This window comes from Stylophora pistillata, chromosome 1 (genome assembly GCF_964205215.1).
Source record: "Stylophora pistillata chromosome 1, jaStyPist1.2, whole genome shotgun sequence".
NCBI lineage: Eukaryota > Metazoa > Cnidaria > Anthozoa > Scleractinia > Pocilloporidae > Stylophora > Stylophora pistillata.
Genome location: NC_142519.1, coordinates 41,824,616 through 41,836,612, shown reverse-complemented (window position 1 = coordinate 41,836,612; position 11,997 = coordinate 41,824,616). Strand labels below are relative to the sequence as shown.

General features: G+C 38.1%; 4 long non-coding RNA genes across 8 annotated transcripts in view; 2 read left to right on the top strand and 2 right to left on the bottom strand.

Annotated features, from left to right (window-relative positions):
* LOC111324858 (uncharacterized) overlaps positions 1–3,294 on the bottom strand; it is a 21,195-nt gene extending 17,901 nt beyond the window's left edge. For all 4 annotated transcript variants that reach the window (XR_016000273.1, XR_016000278.1, XR_016000272.1 and 1 more), the window contains exons 1-2: positions 2,800–3,294; positions 1,172–1,281 (exon numbers count right to left, since the gene is read on the bottom strand). This is a non-coding gene — a long non-coding RNA (uncharacterized LOC111324858). The remainder of the gene's footprint in view (positions 1–1,171; positions 1,282–2,799) is intronic.
* LOC148742590 (uncharacterized) lies at positions 1,546–2,075 on the top strand. Its single transcript, XR_016000287.1, has 2 exons — positions 1,546–1,719; positions 1,901–2,075. It is a non-coding gene; the product is annotated as an uncharacterized LOC148742590 (long non-coding RNA).
* Positions 3,295–3,300: 6 nt separating the features above from the next.
* On the top strand, positions 3,301–4,434 carry LOC148742589 (uncharacterized). The gene is made up of 2 exons (XR_016000288.1): positions 3,301–3,690; positions 3,980–4,434. It is a non-coding gene; the product is annotated as an uncharacterized LOC148742589 (long non-coding RNA).
* LOC148742588 (uncharacterized) lies at positions 4,274–11,519 on the bottom strand. Of its 2 annotated transcripts, none has more exons than XR_016000271.1 (4): positions 11,357–11,519; positions 7,868–9,296; positions 7,281–7,467; positions 4,274–4,490 (listed from the first exon to the last, which is right to left on the bottom strand). It is a non-coding gene; the product is annotated as an uncharacterized LOC148742588 (long non-coding RNA). The 2 variants fall into 2 exon arrangements; XR_016000270.1 differs by having other exon boundaries at positions 7,868–7,936; positions 11,357–11,502.
* Between the last annotated feature and the right edge of the window lie 478 nt (positions 11,520–11,997).

Genomic DNA, 11,997 nt, shown 5'->3' with positions numbered 1-11,997 from the left:
GAAAATAGGGTCAAGGATGGTTTTTAAGCTAATTGTGGTATTTGATTTATTGGTCAAGGTACAATCGCTCTTAGTGCAAAACTTCACTTTCGTGAATAAAAAAGAATTAAAAAAAAAACTCTTACAGCAGGTACCAAAATATTCTGGTGAACTTAGTAAGGAATTAAATGTAACATATTCAGCACCATCAACTTGATATCACATCCCAGGACAGTATCAACAAACTCTGCACTTATGTCCAGAAGACATTTGGGGGATTGGACATATGTACTGATAAACAATTCTGGTGTTTTGCTTATGGTGGGAACTTAATATGTTGTAGGGTATGGGCATTGGCCAATGTTTACTTCTAGTTTTTCTAGCCATTTCATTTATGATCAATAATCTCCATTTGGTGCAAAAATGTGTGCAGGTGTCTGTTTGTAGAATTCATCTGATTAGTCAGGAACAAAAAAATAATGTTTCCCAAGAGTGAAGCTCGAGAAAAAAGAGTGAGCTTGTAATAATGTCAGTATGCCCTATTATCTTCAATTATATTTGAAAAATAGTCTTTTCCCAAATCAAATGTTAGGTTTGAAAATTTATAAACATAAACTGAGAAAAATCCCCAGTGCTCCCCAGTTTTAGTTCCAGGGGGACACTCAGTCATGTGATGCATTTAGACCAACAGCATTTGAGGGAAGCTACTTTTATTATGAATTATAATGAATAATGTGTAATTTCCACTGATATACTTAAACAAGGAAGAAGAGAAGGAGAATAAATAATGAGAAAAAATGAAAAAAATTGTTTTGCAGTGATAAATTGAATTCATTTCAATACATTTGGAACAGAATTAAATTAAAAACTAACACCCTGAACAAAATTGGAACATAACTTAAAAGAAGTTCAGACTTTCTCCTTGAAGCCCATCCTTTCTCTTAATTATTACAAATTTTAATGTCTAATTCACAGCAGTAGTGCTTCCAGCTTTGTTATTATTTAAACAAGAAAAGCTTGAGGAGGGCTTTAACATCCAGGGGGTCTGGCGCTTAAATAACCAAATCTATGCATGTATTTTCTTGCTCACTGGTAGATGGGTCTATAACTGGGGGCCAGGGTTAAACAGTTGCAACTACATGGCAGTTTATATTATCCCCTCCTCCTTCCACTATAAAATTTTTATTTTTACCTGCAGGAAGCAGCTTCTTTAACATATAAAACAAATCCAATATGTTGTCCTTTGCATCCAAACTTTCCCTGCAAGTCATCTCTGTCAGCAGTATTTATTATGACTTCAATCTGCCATTAAAAATATCAGCATTTCATTATCTCATGCTCTATAAAAAGTCACTCAGGTGACCGGAAGAAGCCACTACATGCATGTATCCTGTTATTTGTTAGATTTAAAACGCCCTCTGTTTTTACGACATATTCTAGTAATAATCGTTAGTTCTAGTTTCGATGAAGCGTGCTAAAATTTGCTGCGTATTAGTTAGGAATTCGCAGATTCGTGCGTGTACTATAGGCTAAGTTTGTGCGTAGGAAATGAGCTAACATATATGGTGTACATTACAAGTTTTAAGTAACATCCTGTGCACAGTCACGCATGCACTCATTATAAAAGGCGACTTAAGATAGCGTGCGAGAGAGTCATTCCGCAACCGCTACGATCAGAGGATCAATCTGCTACAAGCTACCTTTTGAGCTATACTTTCTGCTGTGCGAGTCGTCACCAAAGTAAGTTTCTCCTTTTTTTTTGGTACTCGAATTATTATTGTCAAATGACTAGTCTTTTAATGTTGAAATGTTGTCATGCTACGAAACCAATATTATCTATAAGTCTTCCTAAATTTTGTTGTAACACGACTACGTAGCTGACGTTGTATCTTAGCTTTTTTGTATGTGATTATCGTTTCAGTTCGAACCTACACGACTCTATTCGACACTAAACTACCCTATATTTCTACTCTACTTCGTTTTATTCTCCGCGACCACGAACTTTGCAACCGTGACTTTCACGATCTGTCATCATCGTCGCAACCAGTGTAATTCGTCTATCTTGAACTGTGATTAAACGTGTGTTAGTCATTCTACGAGTTGAGTTCGAATTGTCTATCGCCTCGCGCATTGCTACCCCTGTAATTGTTGAGTTTCTAAGTACGCGCAACCTTAGGATCTTGGCAGTTATATTATTTATTATAATCATGGAGGGGAGTGCTGTCCTAGCAACTTAAACATTGAATTCATTAGAATCAATATGACTTCCGTACATGACTGTGTAACATGAGTGGTGATATTGAGCAACCACGTCACCATTCCTGCTTTCTCAAACTTTGCTGAATGAATTCGAACTTGCTTTGTTTCTTATTTGGAATAATGGCCGCAAGATTTGTTGTGGTGTGGTGAGCGACGAAGATGTAAATGCATTTTCCCAACAACAAGAAGAAGAGAAAAACAAAATTAAGGAAAATGCTCTTTGATCAATTTAAGAGTTTCTTGACACATTTTGTTTCTAGTACGTCAATCTATTATACTGAAGGAGGAATAAATTCGAAGGAAGGATTTTGATTGTTTAAAATAATCGCCGCTAAGTTTCGTGGTGCTCGTCGTGACTAACGAAGAACAAAACCAAAACATCAAAGGGTTGGTCCATGTTTGAGGTTCAGTCCCTGGACTTGAGGTCATTGCTTTCTCCACCAACCTACTGCTTGGTGATCAGTTCTTTCCACATTTGTTAGAGGATGAGTACGTAATGGTTCTAATAAGATACATTTCATAGACATTGAATCGGTTAAAAGTCACATTAAGACCTCTCACCTGTCGATGTACAAACGAGAATTTTCATCCCGGAGGGTGGAAGTTACTTCACACATCCATGTACAAAGTGAAGAGGAGAATACTCTTTTTTAGAACAGGTTTTCAAATGTAACACAGCTGTCGAACGAACCGTCCTGACTTTACAGTGTGACAATTCATGGCTGTCCACCATTTTGAATGCGGTTCCTAGGAAACTGGGTCGAGAGGTAGTCACGGCCAATCAGAACTAAGAAACCGCGTTCAAAGAAATCTGTGCTCTTGATTGCAAAATCTGGATTTTGATTTTGAAATTCGGAATTTGGATTTTGCGGTAAAACAAGAAATCCAAAAACGAGATACGACGCTGAGAAAACATGGATTTCTATGTCTCGCAACTTTTGGGAAATCTAAAGAGGGATTTGCAACTGACTACGACTGTTCAAGGTGGGGTCTCAATGGGTTCACCGATAGCTGTACAACGGCAAAGATATCAGCTTTCATGTATTGGCTCTGGAAACTTTGTCAGACTGCAAGTGGCAGTTTATAATCAACAAAGGCGAATTTTTTCTTTTTTTGTTACAGCTGCCCCCTCCTCCCAATTCCCAGTAAACAGGCCAGACCACATCACAGTAATCTCGTGATGTGGGTTCTTTAACGTCCCCCGCCTAATCAAATTATCCAATTAATAGATGGAGGAGACGGGACCTAGGTTTATTCGTCCAGCGTTCTAACCAATTGAGCTAACCGGGAGGCGGTTTGATGACAACTGTCAAGAGACGAGAATGCTGTCTGCTCTCCTTAAAGAAAATAAAACCGAGACATTTCTGTCTTCACTTTCAAAAATACGTCGAATAATTAACAACGCTATTATCGAGTCTTAAGATCTCAAAGAACAAAAAACACAATCAAGAGGTAAGAAACGGCCATTTTCAAAATCAACTCAGTAATCTGCCTGCAAACCATTAATTCGCGAAAACCACATCGAGTAGTTCACAAACAGCTGCTACTCTGACCATAGAAAAAAAACAAGATTATTTGCGTCAACAAATAAAATGTTATTTGTAGCATCTAAATGTTCAGGCAGATCATATTTGGAGTTACAAAGCGTTGTCAATGTTGTTATTTCATAATGATGTACCTTGTACTGGTTGAGATAAAAATTATATGGTTTTTGAAACATATTTTTTTTCCTTAACTGAAGGTGCCAGTGACACCCGGGCGATGGAATTTCAATGCAGCCGATATCTCCGTGCTGGTAAAGGAAATCTGAAGAGAAAATTCCCTCCAGAACAGGGCCCCTCTTCGCATATTTTCAAACTCAAACACAAACACGAACAATTCACGGAAAGACAATATGAAAGAAATTATTCTTTGGACAATGCTGTGACGTAGTCTTAGATTGAGCATCAAACCATAAAAGCCAGAGAGATTAAGTTAAAGAAGTTATACGCAAATGAATGAGGGTGTTACACATAAAAAGACGACCCAGAGATCGTGAAGTAATGATATTGATTTATTCATAAATCAAAACCTTTTTGGTTTAAAATCCGACAATAGATCAAAGGCCTCAGTTGAGAGGAATAGCTCGGGCAATCCAGGAAGGAGTTTCTTAATTATTGTTGAAATGAATATGTGAATTAACAGTTTTTCAACCTTCTTCTTAGCCACTGCTAAATTAACGACGGCGATTTCCCAGACACCATCTTTGTGCCCTGAGGGGAAAAAAAAAAAAATTCAGTCACAACTTTAATAGCCCTGTGGCATGTATACTGATCTACTACTCTACTGTACTCGTGCAAGTCGATGGGGCGAGTATTCTCGTTTTATTTCTTCCTTCTCCTCTAGGCAAAAACATACTGTGGCCCATAGACGACAGGCTATCCACTTTTTAAATTCAATTTTATCGCGCCATAAATCTCATTTATCGCTAGATAAAAGCAAAAGATCGTGCGAGAAATCGAAATCATATCGTGATATGTGAAAAACTATGGCGCGATGAATTCTAAATTATCGCGCGGTCGATTCTTTATGAGCATCTGACGACCCTGTGATACGCGTTATTGACCACGCTTGAGGTCAAGATGACTGGATGTTGGCCCAGTTCTTATTTCGCGTTTTTATGCACTGAGACGAGGTTGAGGTCCATAAAAACGAAATAAAAGAACGAGGATAATATCCAGCCATCTTGACCGAACAAGTTTGGTCAATAAAGGATTCAGTATATGGATAAAATATTTCACTTTGAAAATTACTAAGGATAAATAATGACTTGTTTATTTCGAGAGCCGGGAAAGAAAGCCAACTGTGTTTGTAGCACAGTGTGCCCACGAGGCTCGTTTAATTCTTTTTTTGCTTTGATTGTTTCTTCTGCTACTTATAGCGACCTCGTCGCCAACACTGTCAAAAAGTTACAAACTCTAAAGTCCGCCCCACCCACTTTTTCTCCTGCGCGGGATCAAAGCGGGCAGTCCTGAGCGGGTAAGATGGGCCCATCTTGCCCTGCCCGCTCGGGTAGCCAATCAGAACATAGGATTCGCGTCTCTTTTGCCGCTGGTGCTGCCACCTATATAATAATTGAATAATCGCGCGATAAAGAAAAATTAATCACGCCATCTTTTAGTTCTATTGCGCGATAAAATGTAGCATGTCCTCTTTAGGCCAAGTTTTCCAGACAGTTTTTTTTTAAGAAAATGGGGTCGTAAAACAAATCACCTCCGTCTCGGTTGAAAACAGCCCCCCCCCCCCCCCCTCCACAAAAAAAAAAAAAAAAACCTTCGTGAGCGCATTTTTCGTTTTAATTTTTTTTGGTCGTTCGAGACAGGGAGATTTTAGTCGTTTTCTTCAGCCAAAGTCTACCAATAGAGCTAAGCCCATGATCAGTTACCTTGAACTCCGCTCTACCAGCTAACTATAGCTACAAATTAAATCCAATCTTGAACTTATTTCGAGGCAGTTTTCTCTTTCTCTCCTTCTTGGTATTTTGGAATATTTGTGCGCGACAACGTGACCTGATCAGTTAACAAGTCACGTTTAGAGACCTTGAACTTGACACTGCGATTGACGTGGACTCTCTTTCGGAGTTGAGTTGAGTTTTGTGACCTTTTCGCACCATGACTTTGTTAATTGTTTTGATTGAAATGTAAGACTTTTCCAAGGCTTTATTTTCATTCAAATACTTACGCAACGTAAACATATATTTCATTTTTGTTGGAGGAGTTTACACTGTAGCCTCTCTATCAGAAAAAGCCGGATTTCTTATTTCACGTTAATTTTCCTATAGAAACAAAGTTTAGTAATCATAGAAATTAAAAAGAAAATGACTAGCGAGGTAGCAGGAGCGTGGGTAGTACTTTATGTAATCCATGCAAAATCTTTTGGCAGATTACTACGCTAATAAAAAACCTCATTAACCACACGTGCCTGACTGTCGATAGAGCTTGTGAACAGTCCCCTAACGGCAGTTGGAATTAACTCCGAATGAAGTAGCTTGTAAGGGAGTGGTAAGGAAGGGGGAGCGCCCTCTTCCTTACCCATTCCCCGTCATCGCTGTTTTTCCTCCCGCTTTCCTTTTCGTACCGTCTTCGACTTAAGAGCCTGTTCAGATGCTACTGTCGATCTGGCAAATGTTATAGATTTTCTTCAAAAAATTAAATTACTTCAAAACGATCCAGAGACTGGCACTATCTTTTCGCAACCTCCACTTATTTCATTCAAACGCGACAAAAACATAGGCAATTTTTTGGTCAGAAGTTCATTCCAAACTAATGACCAACCCGGCACTTTTAAATGCGCTCGCGCACGATGCAAAACTTGTCCCTTCATTCACAACGCTGAGAAAATATCGGGACCCATGCGATCCATTAAGATCACCGATCACTTCAAGTGCACCTTCGCCAACGTTATCTATTGCATAACTTGCACTTGTTGCAAAAAGTTATACATCGGCGAAACAGGAAGACGACTAGCTGACCGATTCCGAGAACACCTTCGCGTTGTGGAAAGGAATGACAAGGACGCATCTAAACCAGTCGCTAGACACTTTAATTTACCTAATCATTCTAAACAACATATGGCTATCTGCGGTCTTTCCTTACATTTACGCAACACGGAAAACCGCAAAACTCTTGAGCAAAAGTTAATCTTTCAAATCGGCACTCTTAATCCCACAGGTATCAACGAACGCTTTTCATTCCACTAATTTATTCGTGTTTTTCTCGTTGCCATGTTCCCACCAATGGCGTAGCTGCGCTTTCTGCATATAAAACCACATACAACCCACAATTCCTCCATTCGCTCTGACGAAAGGCTAACGCTCGAAACGTCAGCTTTTTCATTCGTTACGGTGGCCAATTTACTATTTCAAATTAGTTGATATAACCAATTAAGCACGAAAAAAGCCCAGCGGGGTTTAGTTTTTTTTTGTATATATAGATCAGTGATATGTGTCTAATCAATCAGAAAAGTTATTGACTTTAATAGTTGGCTCATTAGTTCACACCAACCTGCTACTCGCTTGTTTAGGCCTAGCATCCTCTGTAGTAATTCTCTTTAACGTTTCGATTTCTTCAGTCATACAGTCCACTTTGTTCTTACATTTCCCCATGGCTATTTGCTGCTTTGCCTGTTTCAGCAACACATCTTGAGTTGATTTACACATGTTCAAGAGGGAATACAACTGTTTTTCATCCTCTGTGAAAGTATTATCAATATATTACAATAAACAGTCATAGGGGCAGTTCTGTCTGTTTCGGTTGCCCAAGCTCAGAGTGTTCAGAATCGATCAACTTTCCAGAGTAATAAATGATACCAAGGGTACTGCTTTACTGCGCTCTATAATTTGTCTGTAGAACTTGTGACACTGACCTTAACAAACAAGATGCAAAGGATAAAACAGAGCAACAGAGCTCATTGATGCCGTCAGTTATCAGTAGACAGAATCCTCATCGACAACTTAAAATATTTTTGGCACTTCTAACGGGCTGTTTTAATATCTTTCGTTCTGGGTTTACCCAAAGCGTTGAAACCTCTACAAAGCAGTGCCTATTTTCCTTTTTGTCGAGAAAAAGAGTGAAATGGAGGCGAGACTTACCAAGTGACGTCCTTTTTTGTTCTCCGAAGTTGGCGATCCTCTGCGGATATACCTCCTTCTCTCACTCCACTGCAACAAGACCACATAAGTAGAGAAGACAAGAAAAGTAGTACCTCGTCAGTAAAGTGTTTTAAAGACGAGTGATTTTGAAAGATGGTTAAGTTGTGAAAACGTTCCGACCACGTTTCCGTTATCATGAAATTCAAGTAATGATGATGATGATAATAAGATAATAATAGTCATGATAATCATGATAATAATAGTTAAAATCCTAATAATAGTTGACCACTCCCCCAATGAGGCTTTTCAGCGCCAATAGTGACAAATTGTAAATAAACTTTCATTCTAACACCTCGCGCAAATACACTTTCGAAACACTTCAGATTGGAAGTCTAAATGGCCTCCTCCAGAGGGCCAGATTCGTATCACTAGATTTTTTCATCAAAAAATGTCGCCACGATATTAACAAACTTAAATTCAATCGTAGCACCAAATTTTCCAATCTCTCCTTTGAAGAGCGGTCGCCACTAAAAAAACCTAAAAAAACGCAGAGACATTGTTATCAAAGCAGCTGACAAGGGCGGCGCAGTAGTTGTTTGGAGGACTGATCTTTACCAAAAAGAAGCTTTGCGGCAACTTTCTGACACCTCTTTTAATCAAAAGGTTGACAAAGATCTCCCTTTCACTAATCAAAACACTGTCAAAAATACGATTAACGAACTCAACTAAACAAGCTAAACAAGAATTGCCGGCCACAGCAAAAAATTTCATCATTACCACTCCTAGAACTTCTTCTATTTACTTATTCCCTAAAATTCAAACCTAATAACCCAGGTCGACCCATTGTCTCGGCTCGCAGTTGTCCCACCGAACTTATTTCCAACTATTTAGACAACATTATGGCTCCCATCGTCAAAACTTTACTATCATATATCTAAGACAGCCAACACGCTCTTCAAATTTTTCGCGACTTTAATTTCCTCGGCCAAGGCAAACTTCTTTTCACTGTGGATACTACATCTCTTTATACTGTCATTCCCAATGACAAAGGTCTTCTGGCCCTCAAACATTTTTTTCATCAACGCATTGTTAAGGAACTTAGATCTGAAACACTACTTCACCTAGCCGAACTAGTGCTTACGCTCAACTGTTTTTCATTCGGGGACAATTATTTTAAACAACCTACTAAAACCTACTAAAATGGAACCCAGCTATGCCAATCTCTTTGTAGGTTTTGTCGAATACTAATTTTTAAGCCAATAAATGGCCCCAAACCTGAACTCTGCAGTCGCCATATTGACGACTCTATCGGCGCTTCCTCCTCTACCAGAGAGTAGTAGTAGTAGTAATAGTAGTAGTAGTAGTAGTAGATACTTTTATTTAGCTAGGGTAACTCCTACAGTTACAAAAACTGATATCCTTAGAGGCCCTAGATAAAAGAAATATAAAAATACTCAAAACTAATCCTAAATAAGCTAATAGCAGAAAAATCCTAAAAGAGTTTAAAGTTTATTACAAACTATTCATAAAAACTACAAATTACGATTAAAAACTTCACATCCATGATAATAAAAAGCTTTTTTATGTACATTCTAGTTTGATGGAGGGAAGACGGAGATGACTACTTTGCCGCGTCTTTCTCTGTATGATATCTCTATTAAAATAAAAGTAGTCCATTAAAAATTGTGGGCAGCACTTATCGAGACATTTCTTCACAAGGTTTAACGTGCGAATCTCCCGTCTAAGTCCCAGCGTATCATAATTAAGGTGAGCTAGCGCTTCATCACTGCTGTTAGTTTGCATGATAATCCTTGCCGTACATCTCTGCAATTTTTCTATATTATCAGCATTCGTATGGCCGCAACAGTTCCAAACGGTATCACAATAATCAAGAACAGGAAGAATAAATGATCTATAAATTATACCAGCAGTATGCATACTAATGCTACGCCCGGTGCGGCCAAGAATTCCTATTCTCTTACTAACTTTGCTTACTACATAATTTAAGTGTGTGTTCCATGAAAGCGACTCATCCAAGATTACACCTAGGTATTTATACTCAGCAACCCGTGTTAGCTCCTTGCCATCGATATTCACAGAGAGATTAGCATTTGCTAACCTAGAGCCAGTACAAAATAAAACACATCCAGTTTTGCCTTGGTGAATAAAAAGACTGTTGTCTAAAAGCCAGTCATTAACCTTGGGAAGTTCACTGGTAAGTGTACTACTTATTTCTTGGGCATTACTCGCGGTGAAATACATAACTGTATCATCAGCGTACATCAGAATCTGGCATCGTTCTAGAACTATAGCCAGATCGTTGACAAACAGGACAAAGAGTAAAGGGCTAGGAATTGACCCTTGCGGGACACCCGAGGTAATAAGACCTGGATCAGAGATCTCTTTACCAAAACTTACGAGTTGTTTTCGGTCTGTCAGATAGTTTCGAAACCAGTCTAACTCAACGTCCTTAAGTCCATATGACTCTATTTTGCTAATAAGTATTTCGTGATCAGCAGAGGAGCTAATTCAGTTTACAACCGCAGTCAATTCCTTTCAACCAGCCCTAAAATATACGTAGGAAATTTCCGACAGTTCTTTATCCTTTTCAGACATCAAAGTTTCAATTAACGAAAATGGTATATGAACTAGTGTGTATCACAAACCTACAAACTCACACTTCTTTCTGTATTCATATTCGCACCCATCTCATGTCAAGAATGCCATTCCCTTTTCTCAGTTTCTAGGACTTCGTCGTTTATGTAGAGATGTCACTGTGCCAGTTTTTCGAAAAAACGTGGTTACCCAGTTTCTGTCGTTCAAGTGAGTCATCACCGCGCCCAACTTATTGATCGACAGTCAGCACTACAAACGTCACAAAAGGAAAATTCCGACTGCATCCCTTACCAAAAAAGATAACCATGAAGTTTACTTTAAGTATAGTACAAGTATACTGCATCAATAATAGTTATACTGCAATCATACTTCAGTGGTACTGCACTTACTTAAGTACAGCTGCAGTACCATTTTTGAAGTACACTTTAAGTATACTGTTCGAGTGAAAATCATTTTCCTTGTTGATGATGCAGGGTATAAGTATACTTGAAATCACTTACACAAATGTAAATCATGGTCAGGTCTAATTAAGTAGGAAAAACTATACTGAAAAGGTACTGAATTGCCTCAGTTGAAATAGCAGTGTCTTTTCATGTATCTGTTTCCTAATTTTCCGCACAGTTATATTTGTTTGTTAATAGTTATCAACGACCGCTGTTAATTCATTCCATTAATTCATTCTTGTTTTACTCGTCACGATGTTCTCACCAATAGCATAGCTCCATTTTCTGCATATAAACACACACACAACCCACAATTCCTCCATCTGCTCTGACATTAAGGGCTAACGCTCCAAACGCCAGCTTTTTAACTCTTTTACAGTGGCCAATTTATAATTTCAACTAAGCTGATCAAATTTTACTTCAGATTTACCTCCCTCCTGCCATTAGCGATATTACCTCCGACACCAATTGGATTTGCTTATCCTATTAACAAAAGATACATCTACAAACTGTGGTAAAAAAAATGAAAAAAATCATAGTAAGTTACAATTTATACAAGGAAAATTGAGAACTTTATCTAAGGTAGTAAAATACAAATTAATATTGTCAACAAACCTTTTTTTTTTTTGCTTTTTTGGTTAATATCATGTGTTATTGCAAAATAATAATAACAATGAAAAAAAAAAAGAGATGTGAATAATGTAAGAAAAGTATTGTAATTGCCAGTGGTGTACTGTAAATACCATATTTAACTAAGTAACGTAAACATATAATTAACCATAAGTGATATAGAATATTGTTATTAGTCAGCGCTCTAACAATTGGCTTGTTAACTCAATTGGTAGAGTGCTGCAGTAGTATCGCAGAGGTCAGTGGTTCGAATCCCGTACAGGCCTGATTTTATTCGGGTCTGATTTTCGCTATTGCATAAATAGCACTTTCTACTGCGAGGATCGTGCATCATACGTATCTACAACCGCAGTTCAAAATATATGAACTTCATATATTCATCATATCCGATTTATCATCACGGGTTTATTATGAATCAACTTAATGGCCTGCTCCCTAAGT